Below are 25,360 nucleotides of genomic sequence, written 5' to 3'. Positions count from 1 at the left end.
CTCCTCTCTGAATACCTGACTTTCTAATCAAAATAAAATAAATCTATACAAAAAGAAAGAAATACTGTGACTTTTCTTCATGGATTTGCATATTATTTTTTAAGAATAAGTCTGCCTATACCATGGAAGCCAGGTTTGTGAACCCCCAAGGCAGGGGTTCCAGTGGGCCTGGGCTGCCTGGCCTGGGTCCTGTGTTCCACCTGCACAATGGGTGCCGGGTCCATGAGCCCCAGGGGTGGGGTTTCTGGCAGGGCCTGGGTTGGGTGGTCTGGGACACCAACGGCACCAGGCATAAACCACTGGCTACCCAGCACTATGCTCATTGGGGTGTGGCATGGCATGTGGGATTAAAGGGGTCTTGGAGATCAAACAGGTGGGGTTGTATTGGACTATCAGGGCATGTGTCAGCATTGGTCCTGCTCAGTGGAAAGCACAGAGCAGTGGATGCCAGGCCCGGATGCACACGGAGTATATGGCAGCCTACTGGGGCCTGCAGGAGACATCTGGTACCATAGAAGAAGTGGGACGGCAAAATAAATTAGACAACTGCTTTAACAAAGCGATGACAACAAATACTGCACGAATGGAGACTGGCAGGTTGACTATGTCAGCTAATGAACTTTGAACGGATTTTCTCATCCTTGGATCAGTGAGATTGATAGCATTTCAAAACTATCAAAACCACGTAGGCAGAATCTTCCAAACACACTCCACATTGGGGACCCTGGGTTGATGTCTGGTGGCAGTTCCTCATCCCTGGGTCCTGGGGCGTTTGGAAGACTGGGTGTAGCTTCTCCCCTTCTCTCCCCGTTCCCCCACATACAGGAAGAAGAATAAGGAAGTCTGGAAACAATGGTCTCACCTACGTTTCCCTAACCCCCGATCCTTCCCACCTTAATCAACTATATCAACATCATCAAAAATAAATTCTTTTAAAAAAGAAGTTATTCTTAAAAAGCTAAAGGTTCTGAGTGTCCTGCTATTTGGTATTTTATTTAAATATTGCCCAGATATTATCTTCCTATATCTATGACACAATGCTCATGTCTTTTCTTCCTTTGATATTGCCTTTAATCCAGTTCAGACCCCACATTCCTACCCGTAAATTACCTACTACACATGTGCAGCTGTGTTTGGCAAAGCTGCTTCTAGGCAGTGTCAAAGGAATACCATTCACCTTGTAAAAGCAGAAGGCTAGAATACATAGGCATGTTGATGTTTTCATGTTTTTAATTCATTTAATATTATGGTAAGAACTGCCCTGTTCATCAAACAAACACGACAGGAACTTGGGAAATCAAAAGTCAGGTTTTCCAGGATAATTATACACAAGTAAAATGATATCAATACAAGTGCATTTATATAAATGTGGACCAATGAAGTTCATACTTGAAGACAGGTAGAACACCTATCAACAAACTGATTTTTAAGAAAATGTTTTATATTTAAATTTAAATAGACCTGTTATTAAGAATACCTTCCATACAAATTCTCCTATCATGGGAATTAAGCAACCAGCAAAGATGATAAAAAAAAAATTGTTCTTGACTTTATAGGGAGTTGTCAGTGAAACCACTTCCCCCTAATGGCACTCAGGTCACTTTTACCTCACTGGCCAGGGTTGCTGTGGACGATAGCTAACACCCAGTCTTCTTTCCCTTCGGCCACAATGTAATTTGCGTAATTGATAATAAACCCTCTTAGAGCTTGATCAATCCCTTCGCTCAAGGGGAAGAGTGGTTATAAAAATTTCAGGAAGAATTCCCCTGACTTTTCTGGGGAGACTAACAGCTCGGTTAGTGCCCAGTTCTTTCAGCAACCCACAAGGTGGAGCTGAGGTCCCTACAGCTGACTGGCCACTTGCTATTGCTTGGAACATGGTTGACCACAGACTCAATCCAACTAAATAAGGAATATTAAAGCTCCGTTGGGCAGATGAATCATAGTGGCATCTGGAGTGATGCATTTGTGAGAGGTTTGCTAGAAGGAAAAACAAGTAACAAGGGGTGGATGTCTAGGAGAAGCAAATATCTACGTGTTTCTGCGAAGTCCACAGATTCTTCAAACAATGCACAAATTCACCTTTCATTATAGACACTTTTTGCAGGATGCTTACAAGGTAGAGTAAGATGGAGGACAGAGCTGGTGTCTCTATCCTTACTGACCAATGTGATAAAGAGAACATTTCTGCCTCTACCATGAGATATGTTGGCTTGCAGTCTATTTTTAAAATGTGGGCTTCCTGATCTTGGAATGCTCCAGAATGCTGATCAGCATTCATCCGTGTCCCTTTATGGTGGGAAAAGGAATGGACCCAAACATGATCTTGTGCTGCTTCCTGTGTTGTAATAAAGTCTTCTGTTACTGACCCAAGAATCTTACTATCTTGTGTCTGCATCTATTAAATGGTAGCAAATTAGCTAGTTCATTGGCAACTAAGGGTAAAGTCTCAAACCTTCTGTAGTTTTTCATCCTATCCAATTGTTTTCAAAGGATTATAACAAAGAAAATCTAGGCACTGTATCAGATTAGCAGAGACTGCTGAGGCATGGTGTCTGTTTGCACTGTATTATGCAGGATTGCAATCTGGAATATAAAAGGTACTTGGTAAAAATGACATACGGTAAATTAATTATATAAAAGTATCCCGAATGCAATCATTGTTCCAAATGTTATGGAAAAACATAAGAAGAGAATGATAAAGCCAATGTGTGAACCTAGTGGTTTACATTCAGGCAATCTGCAGTAAAAGCAAGCTTTTTATATTAACTGTGACACTTTCTTGTAAATCTAAAATCTTTTATTTCTATTAGATAGGGACAGAGTCAGACAGATATTTTTCTATCTGCTGGTTCATGCCCCGAATGTCTATAGCTGCCAGCGGGGCTTTGATGCATTGAGACTCCTAGAAATCTAGGTCTCCCACCTGGGTGGCAGGAATCCAAGTACATCATTCACCATTGGCTGCCTCCCAGACTGTTCATTAGAAGCTGGAGTAAAAGGAGTGTGGATTCAGACCCAGGCAATCCAGCATGGTATGCAGGTATTTCAAGCAGCACCAACCACTGCATCAGTTTTCCTTAAAACAGATAACAAAATTATGTTTTCTTTTCTTTGGTAATAAACAAATAAATAAATCATGGCAAATGAAGTTGTTGTCTAATAGTACTAATATTAATAGGGCCTGGCATCATAGCTCAATGGCTAAATTCCTACCTTGAAAGTGTTGGGATTACACATGGGTGCAGGTTCATGTCCCCACTGCTCTACGTCCAATCCAGCCGTAGCTTTTGGTTGGGGAAGAGCAGTAGGGGATGGTTCAAAGCCTTGGGACTCTGAACCCACATGAGAGACCTGGAAGAAGCTCCTGGCTCCTGGCGTCTAGCCCCTGGCCTCAAATTGGCTCAGCTTCGGGCATTGTAGTAATCTGGGGAGTGAACCAGTGGATGGAAAACCTTTCTGTCTCTCCTTCTCTCCATATATCTGATCTGCCTTTCCAATAAAAATAAATAGAATCTGAAAAAACAGTATTAGTAGCAGCATATGAGAAATGCCAACTAATTAAAACATATCAACATCATGGGTGGGCTCTCTGCTGGGATTTCAATTCTCTTCCATTCATCTCCTTCTCTGTTTCTGTACCAGTACCAGACTGTTTTGATGACTGCCTCTCTATAGCGTGTCTTGAGGTCTGAGACTGTTATCAATCCAATACACTTACATATTTTGTGAACAATCCTACAGAATCAAGGAAATGTGTTTATTTTTATATTTCTAAGGTAAAAAATAGTACTATTACTTTGAAAACATTAGGCAGAGTCAACTGAAGATGAATGTATATTTTATCCCTACTCATACACTCAACTAAAGCATACACACATTTGTTTACCAAAAGTAGGTACAAGAATAGCCACAGGATACTGAGTCTATTACATAAAACCTGGTCAGATTTCAAATGTCTGTCGGTGTTTGAATAGATACATCATGCATGCTAGATACTGAAAATACAGTACAGCCAGCAAATTAACCTACTGTTTTACGTGGAGCACTGACAAATTTTGCAAATATAATGGAAGCAAAAACAGCCAAAAACAGTATGTTTCTCATACATGATTCCAGTGCATATACAGCTCTTTACCAGATACATACAATACAGGCTAGTGGAAGTCAGAATGTTCACAATCTATGCAGACCCTAGAGAATGTAGCGTTTAGGAAAGGACAAGAATCTTACGTACAGATGACCTTCTGGACATGACTTTTACATGTGTAGTGGTTCAACAGATATGTTTGCTCTATGATAATTCATTGGGTTATATAAATATTGCTGCTTGGATGTTTCTAGATATGTTAAATTTAAGTATCAAAATGAAATATACAGTAGTTATATACATATGAACCCTCAGTAAAAATCTCACCTTTTCTCCCTTCAAATTTACACACAAAAGACTTTGTAAAAAGAGATTACACAGTTTTCTAGTCAATATTACTGGAGACTTTCCAAGGCAGAGCACTCTAATATTCATAATAAAAATTATTAATATATAGTATCAATAATTTTAAAATACCAAACATCCTATATATTCAATGCATTAGATCTATGACAATACTTTTTCTTGGATTTCTTATCTTATCCTCATTGCCCTAAACCACATGTGAAGAGAATCATTTTAAGATAGAGAAATTGAGTCCTAAATCAGGTCAGGTGCAAATTCGTGATCCACAATCCAGCCGATCGTGGAAATACCAGCAGAATACAGGCTGTGCTGCTCTGTGCAATTTACTGACTTCTGACAAAGTCCTTCACATGGAGGGGGTGTGTGATACACCGAGTGCGAAAATTTGAGAAGCAAATGCATAGAATTACCCAAAGCTAAAATAAAGTGAGCATTGAGGAGCAATTGCTGCTCAAATGGGTGTTAGTAATAATATTTTCTTTCTTACAGGAGTGAGGAGACTGCATCCGGTTGGAGCAGGCCATTAAACTCGAGCAAAAATTCACTGAAGCAAAGGCACCTATTGTTTATCTCACAGAGAGAGTGGAGCGAAAGGTAAATTACCTGGTGGAAATGCCAGCAGGACGGGCCTGCACACTAGGGTCTTTTTCGTGTGCAATTGACAACAGCTAAAAATAAACCGAATCTGGTAATGGCTCCCCATGTTCCTGCACCCTCAGGACGCTACTTTCATTTTAATAAATGATTGAACAGAATGTTGAACTTCCTTCTGCTTTCAGATTGATATTCTGGGTATAGAAACACATTATTGAATATTATGCTTTACTCTGGCTGTCTATAGAATCCTATACATAATAACTTGGACTAAAGGACTGTGTGGGCTCGTGGTGATGAAAACTTCAGGAAAACTGTGTCATGTTGCTGTTAGCAGTGTAGGCCTGCCCTGTGCCATCTACCTCCCTCCCTACTTCCTACAGTTAGACAGACCTCTGGATTAGGGAAGGGTGCACGACCACGATTATTAAATAACATTGCACAATATCTATGAGAAGTGATTTTGGGGTGGTGCGAAGTAACCGTAAATTGGAAGAGAAACAGAATGGAGAAGGCAATAAATGTATACAGAAAAACAACATTGCCTTAGAGAGAAGCTGAAATCAAGATAAGAATAAATACCACGTGCTTATGAGGCCCATTAATGAAGGAAAATATTAGGGGAAAGGAGAAATATTTTCTCTTTGAATTTCCTTAAATATCGATGTCATTCGTTTTTATACACCGCATTTGACATTGCTTTGTATACATATAGTCTGTCATATTCATGACATTGAATTGATTCAATGCCTTATTATTTGCTAAATATCTACCATACATACTTACAGAACATGATATTAAAGCAAATAAAAATCTGACATTTCTCCTATAAATAAAGAACATCCCAAAGCACCGCTGTGTACCCCTTTGTTAAACTCTCCCAGTAACTGAGGTACGACTCAACTGTCCACAGTTGATACAGCAGGAAACAAAGTCACAGAAATATTACACAGGTTTCTCCAGTTGCAGAACTTGACCCAGTTTTCCCTTCTCCTGATGTTTAAGAGTCATTGAATACACATTGAGTAATTCATCTTTGTGGTAGCCAATCCTTTTTCCTATACTATGAATAAAATGTATACAAAAATATTAATCTCCCACAAAAGCGACAACTTCCAAGCCCTAGAAGAACAATACAACACATTGATTTATTGATTTATTGTCTAACTAATCACCCGCACAACTACTATGAAATAAGCTAAGATAAAAACAGTTCTCTCCACGACTGTTAGATAACTGTTAAACTTACTTTTAATAATTTAGGAGCTTAGGGCCCAACACGGTAGCCTAGTGCCTAAAGTGGTTTGAGACCTGGCTGTTCCACTTCCCTTCTAGCTCCCTGCTTGTAGTCTGGAGAAAAAGTGGAGGATGGCATAAAGCCTTGGGACCCTGCACCCACAGGGGAGACCCGGAGGAGGCTCCTGACTTCCAGCTTTGGATCAGCTCAGCTCTGGTCATTGCACTCACTTGCGGAGTGAACCAGTAGTTAGAACATCTTTCTCTCTGTCTCTCCTTCTCCCTCTAAGTCTGACTTTCTAATAAAAAAAAAATAAATAAATCTTTTTTAAAATAATGATAATAATTTAGGAGTTTATAAGATCCACATTCTAATAAAAACATTAGCAATTCATTTCCATTCCAAAAAAATGAGGTCACCTATAAACGGTGTTTAAACCGGGAGGACATCTGAGTCAGGAAATGGGACCGCCCAGGTGAGTAAGCATGGGCACCCCTACATGAGACTTTTCTAACACACAATCCTTCAGTATCACAGACTGCGTTGCATGTTAGAGATATGAATATGTGTGTATATATATGTAATATCTTCCATAATATTTTTTAGAAAACTATGTGCAAGGATAAAAGGAATTTGAGAACAAATCACAAAGGACAGAGAAGTGGTATAAAGGCAGGGACCGGAAGAATCCTATGCCATTAAATAGACGACAAAAGCAGATAGGGAGGGTGAGAGGAGAAAAAGGGAGAGAATCTTGCTTCTGTCTGATTCAGGGAAAAGTCAGGAGCCAGAAGCATCTTCCAAGTCTCCCCTGTGCATGAGCCAAGAACTTGGGCCATCATCCACTACTCCCCCAGGAACATCAGCAGGGAGCTGGACCAGAAGTGGAGCAGCTCGGACTTGAATCTGTGCCCATATGGGATGCTAGCAGTAAAAGAAGTGGCTTTATTTGCTATGCCACAGTGCCAGCCCTTAAGGCAAAAGATCTTTTTAAAAAGAGCTGAATCCGGAAAGAGCATTAGTGTGCGCTGTGGGAGGTATAATTTCCAATCCCAGCTGCAAGCGTGTCTTTGGGACAATCACTTTGATTTTGGTGCTCTAGTTTTCAAAAATGAGACTACAATTTCTTTGACTCCTTCCCAATCTTCCATACATTTTATTCAATAACTCTAACAATGAAAAATTACTGGAATTTACTGCCTTAAAAAGGAAAGGAGTTACAATATGCTCAATTGATAGGAAAGATGATCCTGTGATTTTTTGGCCAAAATTAGGATCACAGTACATGGAAAACATCTTATCTAAGTCTATAGGATAATCTCTAATACATATCAGATATTCAATCCTTAGATCAAGATGAGATTCCAGGGTCTATGTCAGAAGTCATTCCGGGAGGCCACGGTTAAATTACCTCCACAGTGTAAAAGAAGGAGGTAAAAAAAAAATCCGGTAAGAAAAGACTAGGTAAATGGTCAAGATAAGTATTTGATATCTCAACCTAAACGAGGTTGCATGCTTGTACTTGCAGGATTATAAGATGAGCAGCTACGGCCCAAATCAGACCACTTGTTTAAATAACAGATTGACTTCATGCAATGTTTTAAGCAGCTTTTCTTAAACACAAGGACATGATTCCAAGAATAATGGGCTATTTATTCCAACTATTAAGATCTCGTGTTATAAACAGTTTATCTCTTGAACACAGCCTGTTCAAGGTCATGTTCTGGAGAACTTCATGTTAGATTCAGTTATGTTCTTTTAAATTTAAGAATCAGAAGGAGCAGTATAATGTAGAAAGGTTTTTAAGTTTTTGAAAATGTTAATTATTTTAAGGTTTCACAACAAGGCTGTGATATTCTGCCATCTGGAAAAGCAAACTTGGTGGAACACATATAATGGAAAATAAGGTTCCATGCCGAGAATATATACATCTCCCATGGTACCAAGTGATGGTTTCCATAAAACACTGCAAGGCACTGATACAATCATTGGATTCCTTTACCTACAAATCAACATGTTGGAAGTTAACCCCTGTACCTCTTTTTTGGTGTTTTCTATTTGGTATGCAACTGTTTCTCTGCCCCTTGTGATACTTATTCACAGGCTATTGCATACTGATTTTCATATGCTTTCTTCCTTCTTCGGACCAATGAAGCAATAAATAAGGAGGGAAAAAAAGAAATGAAGTCTCTAAACAGCATCAGAGCAGTGGTGCAGAAAATAGAAAGCTACTCCCCAAAGGAGCGAATGCCTTCACAGCAAATTCCCCCAGCAAACGTGTAGTATCATCCAGCTAATTAGATGTAATTGTCCCCTATATTGAAACAATAAATAATGTGGAAGACCAGGGCTGCTTCTTGGAGATTACAACTCTATGTAAATAGAAGGAAAACAGAAAATGGGTGGTCCTTTCCAAAATTGATGTCACTGGTATTTTGTAGTGTTGTTCACTGGCATTAAATTTCTATGTGCTGAAACAAATGCAGCATACAGGAATTCCAAAAGTCTGAAAGTTGCAGATGTTCCTAATACTAGAGTGGCAGTGAGCATGCCACCTACTATGGCAATCAGATGAAACCACGGACAATACTTAAATCTTTAGAAACCGGCAGCTTGGCCTTGAACCACAAGATCTCAGAATTTGTCAGGAATTTCAACAGAGGAAGATGTTGTCTTAAAATGTGGTATAAAGCATTAGCGACCTGTGTCACTACCATCAGAGTGATTAGGCCATTCATTGTTGGCCTGTACCATAATGCTTTTTAGATTGGTTTAGAATTTTTGAATGATGAGAGCAAAGCCACTAAATTAATGCTATGATAGCAAGTGCTCACTTTATAGTTCTACTTCTCCTATAACTCATGCTGAACTGTCCAAATCCAAGCCTTTTTGCATAAAAGAAACAACACATTGTTTGTCCCACAATTTTAATTTATGCACAGCCATGTCTTTCTTTATACAAACTACATCCAGTCTATTTTTCCTTGAAGACAAAGGCCTGTCATTTCTACGTTTCTCATTCCACTAAAACAAGGTAAAGATTATTATGACATAGTTATACACATTTTATCAACTTGTCTTAATTCATAACAGAAGGAATGTAAGATTCAAGTTTGTTATTGCACACTTATGGAAGTTACACCCTCTGTAATTGGCATTACCACGTGTTTATTTTTATGACTACATATCTTCAATATTCCTAAGCAATACTAATCTAGATTTATTTATTTATCCATATGTACATTCATCTGTGTATGTGTCCAGCTCTAACTATGCACTAGATCATATTAAGCTTAATTACCTGGGCATTTTTTAGCATACTTTCCTTTGCCTTCTTTCATCATTTTATTTAATCAATAAAACTGCAAGCTGACAATACACAGAACTTGGTATACAGACACTTTGATCACCCCCTCTTTTCGAGCCTCTCATTGCTGACTTACAGGTTGGTTTAGATGGCTAGGAAAATAAAATAGGCATTTCAGGTGATTTTCTCTAGTCTAAGTGTTTCTTTTGGGGAAATGCAATGCTTTGTTCACTATCATCCTCATGACCATCTCTCAAGACCATTAAAAGATTAGTCACTTATTCAAAAGGCAGACAGACACACACACACACACACACACACACACACACACACACACACACACACACACACACAGACAAAGAGAGAATCATCCATTTGCTGGTTCACTCTCCAAATGGGCACCACTGCTCAGGCTGGCCCAGTCTGAAGCCAGGATCCTGATCTCCCATGCAGGTCCCAAGGACTCAAGGCCTCAGGTCATTATTGCTGCTTCCCATTGTGTGCATCTGCTGGAAGTTGAATTAAAAGTGAAGGCAGTACTCCATCCTGGCACTCTAGCACACAATAAGGGCATCTCAAGTGGTACCCTAATGGACTGTACTACAACACCTGCCCTATCAAAACACCTTTGATATGATCACTGGGCACACCTGTTTACCTGGAGTAACTGTAGGTGATAGGGAGAGGTTGGCAGAAGTCCTGCACAAAGGACAACTTGAAACATTTGGCCTCCTGGGTCTGCTTTGTTTTTTGATTTTTTTGTTTTTTTTTTCCTTTTTTCTTTTTCACACTGGTACTACACCAACCTGGTGAGATATTTAGATTCCATATTGCGTGAAGTTGCTGAGGCTGCAAGAATCATCCTATGAAAAGCATATCAACACCATCTCAGGAAGTACCATATAGATAATAGTTCTGGGCACAGCACAATAACTCAAGGGCTAAATCCTTGCAAGTGCTAGGATCTCATACGGCCACTGGTTCATGTCCCAGCTGTTCCACTTTCCATCCAGCATTCTACATGTGGAAGCAGCAGAGGATGACTTAAAGCTTTGGGATCCTGCATCTGTATGGGAAATGCAGGAGCTCCTGGCTCCTGGCATATGATTGACTCAGCTCTGGCCATCCAACTACTTAGGGAATGAACCAGCAGATGGAAGATCTCTATGTCTTTCCTTCTCTCTGCATATATGATCTGTCTTTCCAACAAAAATAATTTTAAGGCAAAAGATAATAGTTCTAACTCTGAACAGACAATTCTGTCAGCCAAGAATCATTCTGTCAAATTGACAAGATTTCCAAAATTCTTACATAGGGAGGCAATGCAGGCAAGGGAGGTTTTATGGTTTTGTTTGAGAGGTTAGAAAATTACAAAAAAAACCCAAAAAAACCTGAAGTCTGTTAATGTAATTGTTTTTAAAATCAGAAGAACATTTGTAAAATTTAACAAGCCACTACATATTTGAGAAATGTTGGATTAGTGTCTACTACCAAAAATAAAAAGTCTAAACAGGGGATTGAGCAGAGAAGCACAGAGATAAGCAGAGAAAGGTCAAATATTGAGTGAAAAATCCTGAAGCCTATTCGTTATATGCACAGGTAGCTATAAATCTGCTAAGATATGCTCCTGGAGGAACCCCTTTAAAAACGATAATTTCCCATATGCAAAATACTGCAAGATGAAAGTTTATCATTAAAGATTTATCTCTTTCAATGAAGACAGAGTGATGTGATATGATGTCAATGAAGTCCCATATTGTAAATGTCACTGATTTTGAAACCTATGGTCTTTGCTCCAATATCACTTTGATTTAGCCAGTATTCTCCACTAGGGAGGTCACAATGGAATAAAAGGCAAATGGATCCATAAAGAATATAGAATAAGAAGAAACAGTAAGAGAAACACAGTAAATACAACAACAGCAGTCATAAAAAATGAAGAAAGGAAACACATCCTCTAGACTTATACAAAGCTCCCAGGTTAGTAACAGGCAGAGTATACAAAATGCTATAGGTAGCAAAAGTTTCTTTAGGAAGTCTTTCCATCGAAGATGGATTTGGAGTTTATTTTTAAAGCCTGGGGAAACAAAAAACGGTAAAAGGCAACGCATGGGCCATGCCCCGTGGTGTTTTCCTTTGACATACAAGTACCTTTAAAAATAGCCTGATGGACCACAGGCCCCAGGAACTAGCTGTTCATAGCTAATTATCCAAAGACTTGAAGAAGCCAAGCTGTGCAGTCAATTCAATTTTGCTTAGTACTGCCTGAAGCTACTTTAGTTAAACCTTAGTCATGGTGTTCCTAATGAAAGGGGCAAAACAGAGTAAAAACTGGAAGCCCAATTCAATAAATGAATAAAACTGCAACAGTTATAGGCACAAAAGAATCAACAATTGAGGCTATCACTATTATTCTTTTACTAGAAGTACAGACTAAAAAGAGATTTGTATTATACTTATTTTGAAGATAAAACTAATTTGATTGTGATTTAAATTTACAACTTACACCGATGTTACCTTTTGCTCATAAAGAAAACAAAATAACTATTTCTAAACTGAGCACAAAACAACCTAAATGCAATAAAATACTATCTTCATGTTATTTTCACAGAATCAAGACATGGAAAATTGCTTACAACATATCACTAAGTGAAAAATGACATATAAAGGTTAAAAAAGAAACATTGACATGTTACTACAAAATAAATGTGGCTGCTAGATCTAGGGAGTGTCGACCCTGTTTAGCATAGAGACCTACACTGAACCCTTCCAAGTGGCAGCAATCCATCCAGGGCTGACCCACCATCAACAGCATAATTGCTGGATTCCTTTATGGTGGAGGAGGCAGCAACTGATCTTCACTTGAACAGACATGTGATCGGGATACGGATCTGCCTTCCCTGTTCCCAGCCCTCTGCCTACTTGTAGAAATGGAGAACATTTGACTCAGCATCTCGATACCCTTACACTTTTCTGACCAAGGTACTCATATCAACAGAGAGGCTTCATGGTGGGGTTAAAGTCCTCAGCATTTACTGCTGTTAATAATATGTAGTTTATCACCCAGAGGCAGCTGACCAGACATAGTGGTGAGATGGTCCATTGTGCACCTGGGCACAGTACTGACAGATGTGTTCCTGAAAATTAGTGTTATGTCACAAAGGGTGACTTACCTTGAACAAGTAATCAATGATTAATGCTATTTTCCTCACAGTCATAACACCTAAGAAAAGCAAAGGATGGAAGGGTGGAAGAAGGAATGGTGTCTCTCACTCTTGTAAACTTTTATTTATTCCTTTTTTTTGGAAACTTTAGACTATCGGTTAGATCCCCCCAGCTCTTAATGTTGTCAGTAGGTAACACTGAATGTTGGGGCTGACTGACATCTGATAACTTTGCCCTGAGTGTCAACCACCATTCTAAGGAAAACTACTCTGAACACACACAGGGCCTAGTAACTCACAAGTATGTGGGAGCATATGCTTAGTTGACAACAGACTATCAGAGGGAGTTGTGAGTATCGCTCATTGGATATAACATTTAATTGCCAATGCAGAATTATCCATTCATCACTGCAGGGATTTGGGGAAATCTTCCTATTAGGATGGTAAAACCATAAGACTGAAGCACTAAAAATGAATTCAGTCTTCACATGGAAGTCCACTGCTCTGTGTAGAGTCTCACTCACAGTGAAAAAGAGATAAACAAACTTGCATCAAGCCACTGGAATTTTGTTATTGTCTGCAGCCACAATACAATATGATCTCTCCTGATCAATGCAGAAATCAGTGTCAGAAGAAATAGTGTGCTGCCATAATCAATCGTAAAATACATAGCATTGGCACAATAGTCAGAGATAAAACCAGGAAGAGATTCAGTTTAGGAAATTCATGAGCTATGGAGCACAATGGCAAATCATTACACAAGTGTTCATGCAGTAATGAAAGGAGCAAATGTTTGAGATATTTCTGTTCTATGGAATAATATGAGGACATAGGAATTTACCTGTGTGGGTTAATTGCTACAGGGCTTTTCATACCAAATGAGAAATGTGGAAAAAGAATGCTCCACTCATTTTTGGTGCTTTTTTTTTTATTAAAAAAGAGAAGACTTGGGTGGTGAGGGGACAATCTAGTATGTGTATAACAAGATTTCAGCATTTAAATCTGAAAGATAGAACAGAGTTTGTAAGGATGAGATTTATCGTTTCCATCCATAAGTTTTCAGTTTATCTGTCCCAAACTGACCGCCAAAAAATAAATAATTTTTTCCCTAAATTTTACCATATCCTCACAAAAGCATTGTCTGTTCAGCCTACTCTTAGAGATCTAGAACTTTCTATTTCATGACTATTCAATATTGTTTAGTGTGTTGGCCCTGGAATACCTCATTTACTAGATCAGTGGACTTATAAGATTGAGAAATATCACCTTCCAGCCAGATATACTCATTAATTTGGACATCATTCAGGGAATTCAAGGCTAAGAGTAAATAGTAACTTCTTCCAACTCTCCCAGACAAAAGATAAATCTTTAAAAGAATATATGAACATATTTTTCACAAAGTACAAAATTCATCTCTGTAAAAGATATATGGTAACTGACTACTTATTTCATGTATTGGTGCGAAGCGATAGCCCATTCAAATGAAGATCTTTTTTTATAGGAAATTGTTTTGTGTGTGGTAGACTATTTCTCATTTCTAGTCAGAGGAATCATTTGCAAATGTGAGAGCAAGGAATAACTAACTTCATTGCTATCATTTTTCTACATGGCAACTCCCATCTCTGTTAGCTGTAAAACAGCAAAGTTACCCAATCCAAGACGAAGGTGGCCCCAGAATGCAACTCCTACATGGTCTACTATTTCATAAGGCAAACATGAGTACGACCTTCCTACTTCCGCTATGTTTCAAAATGTCAGGATTCATATACAAGGGTAGCATATTCTTAATTCTGCTGTCAGCATTGGATAGCCAAGTCATGCTTGATGAGGTAGTGGAGAAAAAGCCAATTCAGGGTCATGTTCATTAACATCCCAAATAGATATCCTACCTTACATCAGGATACGTGCCCCTTGCACTAAATATTTTGCTCTTAGTTATTGGACTCTTTCTTAAAATCCCAAGTACAATAAGCATAATGTAAACATGAAATAACAAATAAGCATATTTTGGTACATAATATATAAATTTATGAAAGATTTTTTTAAGTGAAATGTATTAGAGCTCCATAAAGGCTAGCTATTTTTAGAAATGAAAATCAATCATTCTGTGGACTTCCTCATAGGATGATGAGTCTACCACAAATCATCGGTTTAAGCAAAGATGAGATGACCACCTACTTGAATGTTACACCAGAAGGAGAAGGTTGAATTAGCTGACTTTTCAGTCCTAGATTTTATTGTTATTGGAGTTAAATGGCACTTTGGAGTAGATAGAACCAAGTTCATATTATCTGCTTTATTTTTATCTTTTGGAAACGAAAGCCCTGTAATTTTACAGAACGCTTACTATTTATTCAATTGCTCAGTGAATTTTTATGGGATTCTGATACGTGTTATCCATCATATCAGGTACTGGGAAAACTAAGTTCTGGAGAAAGACATAATCCATGTGTTTGTAGAGCTGACAGTAACAGAATGAGGAAAACAATCCAAAAGCTGTCAGGCAGTTCCATTCCTCAGCACTACCTCTCCCACTTCAAGTCCCTCATTTGAAATGGGCCATAAACCAACATAATTTTTCATAGATAATTGAAAAGTATAAATCACTGGCAACTTAATGTAAATCCAGTTAGTGTGAGTGATTAATTTATACATGTCACATTTCGTATACTGGAATATAACTCACTTATTCCATGTAGTCACATTCGAAAGAACTGGCTGGTACATGATGTTCAGCCTAATAGTTATGACACTTGCATCTCCTATCAGAGGGACTGAAATCAAGTCCCAGATTCACTCCTAATTCTTCCTCCCACTAATGAAGCGCCTGGGATACAGCAAGTGCTGATGGCTCAAGCAATTGGGGCCCTGCCAATCATGCAGCAAATAAGGACTGAGTTCCCAACTGTTGATTTCAGCTGCTATCATTTAGAGCTACCTAGCACAAGGGAGCTCTGGTTGCCTCGATCTCTGTCTTTAAAAAATAAATAAATGGGGCCCGGCGCGGTGGCGCAAGTGGTTAAGTCCTCGCCTTGCACGCCCAGGATCCCATATGGACGCCGGTTCTAATCCCGGCAGCCCGGCTTCCCTCCCAGCTCCCTGCCTGTGGCCCGGGAAAGCAGCAGAGGACGGCCCAAAGCTTTGGGACCCTGCACCAAAGCTTTGGGAGACCTGGGAGAGGCTCCTGGCTTCGGATTGGCATAGCATCAGCCGTTGCGCTCACTTGGGGAGTGAATCATCGGATGGAAGATCTTCCTCTCTGTCTCTCCTCTCTGTATGTCCGCCTTTCCAATAAAAAAATAATAAAAATAAATCTTTAAAAAATAATAATAAAAATAAATCTTTAAAAATAAATAAATAAATAAATGAACTAATCTAAATTAAAGGAAAACAAATAGCTGGTTGGGCCACCACACACAATTTCCTCTAAACTGAATTTTACCTATATGGAAATGTTCTTTTTCCAGTCCTGGGGGAAAACAGGATGCACGGAAACATAAATTTAGCCTACACTGTTCAGAACACAGCATGCCTAAACCCTGTGCCTTTTGTATTTGCAAAGTATTCAAATGCCTTTACAAGGGAAGTCAGTTAGGAAAGAAGGACTGCCTGCAGAATTAAGAGCAAGACTGTAGCTGTGTATTTTTCTTTCAGTTGGTTAACTGAAAATCAATTTCCTATTTTAAACGCAGACCTATCAAAGGCACGTGTCCAATTTTAAGCTAAGCTGTACATTATTCTTTTCAATAAAATGTCTTTCTGTCTCTTTCCCTTTTCTCATTTCAATGTCCTGCTACATATTTCCAGAAACCCTGCTTTCAAACTTGGTGTGTGCTACGATTGTGGGGAATAAAGAGTTCTGACAGACCACAAAGCAAAGCGTCACTTGCCTCAATCTCTGAGGAGAGGGCCCTTTGAATTAAGACTGATTCCACCTGCAAAGCCTGATTGAGCCTGAATTGATAATGCCTGCGTGTTGTGGGTTTTCTTGCTGTTTTTCCTCTTGCATTCTTTTTCACTTCAGGATGTATTGTGGGCCATTATCTGATTTTCATAGCAGCATGAGTGATTACTAGGCTGCTATGAAAGGGAAACTAAATCCTTAAAAAGAGGTATTCATGGAAGGCTCCTAGGAATCATATGCCAATATTGTTTGCTGATTATTGGAATTCAAAGCCCAATGTAGGAAACATCTAAAAGAATTTAATTTTGACTCAGAAAGGTTTATTTTTCTGTGCTTAAGTGCTTAGAACTCTTGAGTTTGAGAGGCCTTCATTTATTTCCTGATCCCACAGCTATCTTTAGCTCTATCTATAATATGGTCTAGGCAAAGAGACCTGACAAAGTCACATGGCTTTTCTTTAAATATTCAAAACTGCTCCTGGAGCAGGAATTGGGTAATTAGGTTCACCATGACCCACACTGGAATGTTTGGTTTTGATTCCCAGCTAAGACACCTGACTTCAACTTGTGACTTCCTGCCATGTGGACCGTGGGAGGCAGTGGTGACAGTGCATGTAACTGGCTTCCTTCCACTTAACGGGGGGACCTGCACTGCAGTCTTGACTCGGCTTCAATTGCAGCTCAGCCGTGACCACTGACAGCATTTGGGGTGGGAGTCTGATCTCTTAGATAAATCCTAAATAAATAAATACATAAATGAAGAATTACTCTTTCTCTAAAAGCTTTATCTGGACCTTAACTGTGAATGATACAATGTCCTTTAACCCAAGGAAATGCAAAACGAGGTTCCTGGGTCTAGCGCCATGACCTAGAGTCTTGGGGCAGCAACTTGAATGCGTCAGGATTCCATGTGGGCGCCAGTTCCGGTCCTTGAGGCCCCACTTCCCATCAAGCTCCCTGCCTGTGACCTGGAAAGGCAGTCAGGGATGATCCAGGGTCTTGGGACCCTGCAGCTGTGTGGGAAACCCAGAGGAAGCTCCGGGCTCCTGGCTTTGGATTGGCTCAGCTCCAGCCATTGCAGTTGCTGGAGGAGCGAATCAATAGATGGAGGATCTTTCTGTCTCTCCTCCTTTCTGACTTTCCAAAAAAAAAATTTTTTAAGTCTTTAAATAAAAAGGAAGTTCTGAATAATCTGTGACTTGGACAAACTGACTATGGTAAGTTCAGCATAAAGGAAAAAAAAAATAACTGGAAAAAGAAACTCTGGAAATGGAAATACCAATGTTTGTGTCACACTAACAAGGTGGATCATGCAAACACTGAGTGGCAAGTGACACTCACCTAACACACGCAACTTTGTAGATACAGGTATGCATATTCCATGGGCACAGAAAAGTACATATATATTTTCATTCTTGTCCCTAACAATAACATTATGCTCTACATTATAAAGTAAGTAAAAATACATAATAAGCAATGGATATAGAGCACACTTAAATTTGCATCTACACTTAAATAGAGTAAGCGTATATAATACAGTATCTATTCAATGTATCTATTCAGCAATAAAATGGAACAAAGTCTTGAGACACACAATGTGAATGAATCTCAAAAATCAGAAATTTTCTTCTCAAAACAAGCCATTAAACCAAGAAGGGTTATTTTCTGACCTTCCACTGCTTTTCTATATGAAGTGTGGTCAAGAAAAATTCTCTGAGCAATTCAAATAATAGGTCATAAGGATCCTCTTATGCCAAGAAAATCTCAACAAAAAGGCATTACTGGGCCCGGCGCGGTGGCGCAAGTGGTTAAGATCCTCGCCTTGCACGCCCGGGATCCCATATGGGCGCCGGTTCTATCCCGGCAGCCCCGCTTCCCATCCAGCTCCCTGCCTGTGGCCCAGGAAAGCAGTCGAGGACAGCCCAAAGCTTTGGGAACCTGCACCCGCGTGGGAGACCCAGAAGAGGCTCCTGGCTTCGGATTGGCATAGCACTGGCCGTTGCGCTCACTTGGGGAATCATCAGATGGAAGATCTTCCTCTCTGTCTCTCCTCTCTGTATGTCCGCCTTTCCAATAAAAAAATAATAAAAATAAATCTTTAAAAAAAAAAGGCATTACTGTACCTGCCTTTACTTTATCATTAGATCTTACATGTTTTGTCAAATCATACTGTTCTATTACTTTGATCAGACTTTAGCAAAAGTACAGTTTCCTCTGCTTTTTGAGGTCTTCATTTGTAAAGGCGTGCATAGCACATAAACTGTGATTAAGTGGAATTTGCTATAGCTTCCCCTTGGTAATGAATCCATCTTTGTTATAGGGTATCAGCCATGACCATCACAATGGATGAAAAATGGCATCACTTTCTCTCCCCGGCAAGATTAACACCAAAATCACAGAACTAAGTAAAACAGATCCCACTCTAACGCAGAGAACTCATGCAATCACTTTAACACATGGATTGATGAGACAGGATCCCCCTACTCCAAATATGGAAATAATTCTTCCTGTCTGGAATACTAGAATTCTCTTCCTGCCTTTATAAAAATGTTTTTAACTTATTCACAGTGTTATGATTTCACTAACAGAAATTCTTGCAAGTCCTTGTTCAACTGTAATGCCGAGTATCTATCAAAATTTCCAAAATGTCTCAAACATTATTTTTTTCATTTTTTTTCTAAATTATTTTATGATATAGTTCTATAGGCTCTGGGATTTCCCTTCCTCTAAATCTCGACTCTCTCCCCATCACTGATTTTCTCTATCCTTACAATAGTAAGCAGTCATAAGTCCATTAATCTGCTCTTTAAGTGTATCCTAATACTGTCATTATGGACAATGGCAGGAAATCTGGCATTCTACGGCCAAGATATATTTAAATTTCATTGGGAGTCTATCTTTGATTTGGAAGTAGAAATGCATACTACGTTTTATCTTCACATCTGGATATGACAGTCTATTACACAGTTACTATACTTTTACTATACTTAAAGTTATATGTACTTAAAACATTATGCAGTTATAGAGCTAACCCTGAAAAGTTCAGTTCAATGGTCCAGCGCAGTAGCCTAGTGGCTAAAGTCCTTGCCTTGCATGCACTGAGATCCCATATGAGCACCTGAGCACCGGTTCTAATTCGGGCAGCCCTGCTTATGGCCTGGGAAGGCAGTGAAGGACGGCCCAAAACTTTAATACCTTGCACCTGTGTGGGAGACCTGGAAGTGGCTACGGGCTCCTGGCTTCAGATTGGCTCAGCTCCAGCTGTTGCAGCTACTTGGGGAGTGAATCATCAGATGAAACATCTTCCTCTCTGTCTTTCCTACTCTCTGCATATCTGCCTTTCCAATAAAATAAATAAATCTTAAAAAATGATTAGTCCAAAAGAGAGAGAGAGAGAGAGAGATACATCTCAAATAGCAAAAGAAGGTGCTCTGAGACCACTGAATGGCAAGCAGGTAATATTAAGGACAGTTAAAGAGAAGATGGATAGCTGTCATGTGGGAAGAAAGGAAGACGTCCAAACATCTTTCATGTGGATTTCCTAGAGCAGTCCTTTAGTGTAGGTGTACAGCTGATGATGGATAAGCAACAGATAACATAACAGCAGTTTCAAGGAAGTGAAGCTGCCTGCCTTCTCTGGGCTAGGGAGATGCACATAGAGAGATGGGCTAAAAACAATAAGAAGAGTTATCTCATGCCAATGAGTTTGGCTAGTTGAAACATTTTAATCAAACAATTCCAAAAAAACATCATTTCTTGGAATTTACAGACTCAAGGGAATGTAGGAGGAAGAACCATATTTAAGCTAGCCCTAGGGGTCACAAAGCTGCCTACGCTCAAAACTTGTGTTTGTTTTTGACTCTCGACAGCACCCCAGCTGCCACTGAATGGTATTCAAGGGACGCGTTGTCAACAATCCCTTCATCTCGGTGACACTCTTAGATTGAGTTCCAAAGGAAGCATGTAATAAACACATACAGCTGTTAGCAGGAATGAAGGAGAAGGGACGTTTCAGAACCCTTGAACTCTTCAATAGTAAGGCAGTTTGCTTTCTCTCACTTTGACTCTCAGAACTGGATATTCTGCACAAATTAGCAAGCATCTCGGATGTGCACAAGCACGAAACTGTATGTTTTTCTCAGAGTCACTGCATTTGTGAGTAGAGACGGTATTTGTCAGGCTCAGGTTGGCTTGGATTAAAACCCCTTGACCTTTATTCCATAGGGACCTGACTCCAGCCACAATATTTTCTACTGAATATTGAAGTTACAGGATGTATATGTTTGCCACATGAATGCAGTGAGGGCAGGTTTAGCACTGAATAGCCAATCCTAACACCCCAAGAGCACACTGAGTGACGCAAAGTGAGGGATGTATGCCTACAGTCTCAGGGTTTACAGGCTAACGGGAGGTTGTGTAAGAAAAATAATAAATACACCTGCTGTTACGTGATGCTTCCACTGTCAGGTGTCAATGCCTATAGGGGATATGAGAAATAGGGTAGAGATAAAATGTTGATGGGGTGTGATGTTCCAGAGAACTTTAAAGAAGGAATGTTTGGGGCTCAGAAACTCAGTAGATATTTCAGAATAGGCAAATGTGGATTTGTTTAAGCAAACAATTGCAGACACAAATATGTCGAGCTGCAAAGTGGAAGAACTTTCTGAATTAAATTCATGACATAAAGAGGGAGCAAAAAAGGGAACTGGAATTGGTCATTGCAGTGACTGAACTATAGCTAAAAACCAAAAGCCCATCATCAGAATAACACGTAAGAATGAAGGGAGTCCGGGAGTAACTGCTGTCTCTTTCTCTTTAAAGGAATGCATTTCCCGCAGGAAAGGGCAAGGGCTGAGAGGCAGCTCTGCAGTGGTCAGCAAATGAGCATGGAGCAATTGGGAAGATGGGGCAGCACTGCCAGCTAAGATGCACTCTCCAGGAGGTATCGACCCAGAAAGTGGGATGTTGGCTGATTAAGAGCACACTGGGTTGGGAGAGGTCTGAAATATAAACAGGCTCAAGCTCTGTTTTGTTGCTTCAGGATGGAGCTCCTTTTACACTGCCTTTGACCTTGCTAGAACACTGCCAGTGGCCTCACAGCTAAAGGAATAATGCTCCTTTCTGAACTGAAGCCAGGAATAAGGCTTCAATAAACACAGACAGCAAACCAAGGCTTTACCCCACAGATGGGTCTTGTGGTCCCACTTACAGCAGTACCAAGCGCAATGGCACATATGTTGAAACCCCAACATCATTAATGTAAGAAGATGTCATTGCTTTTTAATTAACTCATTTAGTGTAAGGATGATCATTTGTTATATTCTGCTGATGAGATAACAAATGAGGATAAAATGAATGTGTAGAGAGAACAACAAACTGGAACAAATCTGAGACCATTATTTCCCCTAAAAGTCTTCACACATGAACTCTCACTGTATCCATCTACTATCAACAGCATTATGTGTACATGTATTTACTCTCACAGACTTTCATCTCTCCTCTGACATTACTCTAGTTCCTCTAATACAATGCTAAATGCCTCACATGTTTAAATAGGAATGTCTATCTATCTACTTAATGTAGGTCAGCTTTTCCAATTGCAACACATTGTTTATTATCTTCAAAAAACTTCTCAAATACTGCTACAATCATGATTGACAGGAAGAAGGATACATGCCCAGAAATGAGCCATTAGACACACTGGTTGTTGTGTGAATTCTCTAGAGTTCTTTAGAAGCAGAGCTATGACGGAATATTCTTCAATGGCAAGCAATAATCATCACTGATTTTCCAACACAAAAGCCTTACTTTGTTTTCATTTCCAGATCAATCACTCAATATGCTCTCTTACTGGCAACACTGGCAATGGATTTTGTATGTTTGGGGCCATAATAAGCAGAACACTAGATTAAATCAAGTGTAATAGAAAATTAGATACTCAAATGACATAGTAACCAAAGATGCAGGCGGCTGCTGCTGGCAGCAACACAGTATACTACTTTGCCACAAGCTTTTTTTTATAATTAGAAAGAGTACATGATCAAATTATGTTAAAGAGTATAGCATGGCAAATATGCTAGGAACCATCATTATCAAGTGTTACAAACTGTACAAAAATTTTTATGCTGCAGTTAAAGATGACAGACAATGCTGCAAGTTTATTTATACCAGAATCACCAAAACATTGTTCTATGACAATATAATGGCTACTGTGTCACTAAGTAGTAGACGTTTTTCAACTCCATTTTAATTCTATAAGACTACAATTATATTTGTATTTCTTCATCAACCAAACTGTTGATATGTGGTAAATGTTTACTTATCTCCTTTAAAAGTTCTGTCCATCCTTCTTTGGTTATAAGTCTAGCAGTCATATGCTTTTTCTGTAGAAAGAATTCAAAATTATTTTGTGGAATGAATGAATGAACGAGGAGTTGAAGCACTTGCTGAATCTCTTTGGTGTATAGAGAGAACTAAAACAGCTCACATATTGAAGGCAAAAGAGACACAAAGTAGCCATGGATATCTGGTTTTATCAGAGCCAATTAATCTGACTTTCTACCCTGTTTGAAAAAAAATAGCATCTCATTATATATGGAAGCAAAGATCAGATATTAATTTGCCGTTATATGAGTTAGTGAATGCTGTTCTCTCAGGACAGTCTCCACATTTCTGTATCATATAGGAAACTACTCCAAATATGCAATGATTAGTAATATTATTGCATAGATATTCAAATGATTAGATGACTACAAAAATGAATGCAGAGTTATAAGTGATATAATAATATACAGAATCAGGGGCCTCTCTTTGGGCTATAACTCAAACAACCAAAATGCAAACAAGATGACTCTTGCTCCCTGGAAAGCTCTGGTTAATATTTATTAGGTAGGCAGTGGAGTCTCAACCTGGGAATTTCAATGAAGAAGCAGATGGTTTCTTTAATGTTGAGAGTGTAGGTTACAATTTTTAGCCCAGTTAGCATCAATTGGTCCCGGAGCTCCATTCCATTCTTGCAAGTGCAAACATGAAATTGTGATATTTGGGCTACAACTAGTACCTGGAGAAGCAGATGGTTTTAGCACAAAGTTATCCTGTTTACGGGAAAGACAACTTGAAAAACTTCATCGCAGCCTGGGGACAGTTCTCACTTGCTTGTTATCCTTCTATGAAGAAAATCAATGCTATAAAAATGGATTTGTGGGCATCACGATTTTATTTTGTATGATAAAATAATTGTGGTAGGTTACAAAATCTTCAATATGTCTCAATCTGTTCATTAAAATCTCTTAGGAAGTCTAATGCATTTTAGTTCACTTCAGTCTAGCAAAAAAAAAAAAAAAAACCTCAGTTTGATTAGTTTCCAAGACTTTTGAAGGGCATGGTAAATTGTACCTCTTATTTTATTACATTATGTTAGCACAAACACGTGGGATGTAGCAAACTTTAAATGGTAACACCTTTCTTACCCATTATACTGTAATGGAAACTAGCATACTGGGAAAATAATAATTTTTGATGAATTTTTAATATTTTGAAGCACTTCGTATTTCATACACTGAGTGGATTTTTGAAATCTTAGTTAATCCTTACACTTACCTGTGAGGTGGAAATTATTATTATACCCATTTTGGAGCGGTAGAAACCACATTCAAAGGCTCAATTCATGAATCAGTTGTATCTTATTTCAAAATTCATGCCTGTAGATACTTTACTATTTAATGAAATATTATCAGCACTTAAAAGAAATTGACATATTTAACCCTTTTATTAAAAACTTTCTTCTTGTGAGGTGCTCAGTATCAAAGTTAGAACTGCCCAGACTTAAGCTTAGTAGCAATCTGTCGTTGACAATCATGGAAGAAACACAAACTTTGACAAACTCTGGCACATATGGCATACGATGCCACAAGGAATCTGTTTAATTATGTTTACAAATACCAAGGGGCTCACAATCTTATCCTAAAGCTACTTTCACTTTCCTCAAAAAGCATGAATCATTACCCAGAAAGGAAAAAAATTAAAAAGTTATCCTACTCTTTGCTCACTTGCAAATCTGAGGGAATCTTTCATTATTCTGTTGTTCCAAAACCCCCTTTTCAGCAATGTATAGCTTCCTACATTGCCCTGAATTATAACCCTCCTATGATCATTATCTCTGACTAAATTACACTGTGTATGTATGTTGGGGTAGTACCAGTGTGCTTAGTAGAAAAAGAATTGTATCCCAGATCTACTGAAGCACCATTTTTGCTTGTGGAACCCTTGAAATAATTTTTAATCCATTCCTTCCATGGCCTTAGGATAATTATTTTAGTGCAAATTATCAGACCAGACAAAGACAAGAATCAGCATCACAGGGCCCAGCGCGGTGGCGCAGTGGTTAATGTCCTCGCCTTGCACACCCAGGATCCCATACGGGCGCCGGTTCTATCCCGGCAGCCTGGCTTCCCTCCCAGCTCCCTGCCTGTGGCCCGGGAAAGCAGTGGAGGACCGAGGACAGCCCAAAGCTTTGGGACCCTGCACCCGCGTGGGAGACCCGGAAGAGGCTCCTGGCTTCGGATTGGCATAGCATCGACCGTTGAGCTCACTTGGGGAGTGAATCATTGGACGGAAGATCTCTCTGTCTCTCCTCTCTGTATATCCGCCTTTCCAATAAAAAAATAATAATAAAAATAAATCTTTAAAAAAAAAAATAA

This window comes from Ochotona curzoniae, unplaced genomic scaffold (assembly GCF_017591425.1).
Source record: "Ochotona curzoniae isolate NIBS_2020 unplaced genomic scaffold, NIBS_Ocur_1.0 contig_2688, whole genome shotgun sequence".
Lineage (NCBI taxonomy): Eukaryota > Metazoa > Chordata > Mammalia > Lagomorpha > Ochotonidae > Ochotona > Ochotona curzoniae.
Note: the sequence above shows the minus strand (reverse complement) of the source record.